The sequence below is a fragment of the Arachis ipaensis genome, chromosome B03 (genome assembly GCF_000816755.2).
Source record: "Arachis ipaensis cultivar K30076 chromosome B03, Araip1.1, whole genome shotgun sequence".
Taxonomy (NCBI): Eukaryota; Viridiplantae; Streptophyta; class Magnoliopsida; order Fabales; family Fabaceae; genus Arachis; species Arachis ipaensis.
In genome coordinates this window covers 4353959-4356219 of record NC_029787.2, presented here as the reverse complement: position 1 = coordinate 4356219, position 2261 = coordinate 4353959, and positions in this window count along the sequence as shown.

Sequence of the window (2261 nt, the reverse complement as noted above, 5' to 3'; positions counted from 1 at the left end):
TGTTTCAGATCTTTCTAGCGAACCAAAACCATGTTTAAATTGAAAAAAAATATATTATATGACTAATGAAATTATTATTTGTTCTATACTTATCCATTCTAAATACTAAATACTAAATATTTTTTAAATTTTAAATTTTATATTCTAAATTCTAATAATACAAAAATAAAATATTAGTCTAAAATATTGATTAACATTGATTAAAAATATTAATCTCGTAACATTTTTTTTTGAAATATATTAAAACTCAAACAGAAAAGCAATGCAAGTTTTACCGAAAATCCATAGTATAATATAGATGTTGATCTTATTAATTATTTTACGGAGATTCTATATATTTTTTTTCTGTTGAATACAAATTCTTATTTCACATTACTTTCTTTTACTTTTTTTTTTTAAATTAAGAGAAAAACTTGAATTATTTCTGGCCGGCCCTCCTTCATAAGAAATAGGAAAAGTATAGGTACCAATATATTATCTGCTAATTTATTGCTAACAATAATTAATTATTATATTTTAAACACATATATATAGAAACACATCTAGAAAATATATCTATAAAGATACTTCTATTAAACACAGTCATAAAAAAGACATTTTTATTAGACACATCCATAAAGACACTTCCATTAAATATAGTTATAAATAAGAGTTGGTAGAAGTTGGCAGAAATGCTGTTGGTAACGTAGCGGGACCGAAAAAATAAACACGAAAAATACTGTGTCCGCCGGAGTGTATAAATGATATACACGCGTGACTCATTAAATGATTGAAATGTAATCGTATCCAACATGTAAACTTTAGTTATTAATTTTATTATAAAATTTTTTGATAAAAAAATAATGATTACAATTTTAATTTTAGCCGCTAGTAATTATTGATCAAAGCTATTTTAATTTGTTAGTAGTAAGTAGTAACTAACTTTAATTTAACAAATCTATAAAGTTGATGACATATATATTCATCTAGCTAGTAGTAACTTCCCTTTTTTTTTAATCTCCTCTTGAAGAGGTGAAGTGGAATAACCAAAAGTAGTCATTCATGGTTCCAGCCTAAGCAAGCTAAGAATATAGGGAGGGCTAAAATTAAACTAAAAACCCATATCTATGTACATTTTAATATTGTGAGAATAGTAATTAAAGATTAATGATTTCATCCTACTCTCCACTTGTCTAAAGTATGATTTGTCCACTTCATCAATCATGACCTTTCTTCTTTTAGAAAGCTTCACCTTTCTAGTATCTTCATATATCTCTCAGCTACAAAAATATAATTAGTTAATTACTAATAATCAAGGCCCAAGGGACACAATAATCGATCAAATTGTGTATACAATGGTCAACTTGCATCATTGAGCCATTCCCCTCCACCCATTTCTTTTTTGAGATTTGTTCCATACTATTTAATTTCACGCACTACTATATATATTCACATTTTATTTTAGTTTTATAATAGCTAAATATCTCAAAATTAAACATACAATAATATGTGGTGGTCCATTGGATAATTACTTATTAGGTTTATATAGTAATTGTGTGTTTTACAAATATATGTTATGATTATTATTTGTAGAAGTTTTAATATTTTTTATTTTAATAAATGTAAAACAAATATATTATTAGAACATTAAAATTTGGTATGTTTATTATAAAAAGTATTTAAATTAGTGTCTTTAGTTGAAAACAAAAAAGACAAAAATCTCACACTAACTTTAAATAAAGATAAATCATATAATATAATTAAACACACTTAGATGAATACAACTTGATTCACCACTCACTAAACATTTTTTTTACAAACCCATCAAATTGTTTACACAATTATTATTATATATAATAATTTTTCTCATGAAATTGAGCAAGTTAATTTTGTATTAGCATTAATTGATTTCTTATTATTACATCTTTTCAGTTTTCATTGATCATATGCAATAAACAAACAAAATGGGAACAAGAAGTCAACAATGGGGAGGACGAATAATAAATAGTGGCACACACTGGCATTAGTGTTAGCTTGAATCATCTAGCTAGATTTCTAGATATAAATGATTAACATGACAAATCAGTGATGGCCCAAAAGCAAGGGGAAATTAAATAATAACCGAAAAAATAAAAATCTATCTGCTAAACTAAATAATGATCAAGACTTCAAAATCTACGCAATAACAATATAAAGTACTAATTCAGTACTCTTTTAATAATAAAAATTGAAGATATACCAAATTAATGTAATACTTTCTTATATAAATTAAATTATTATCA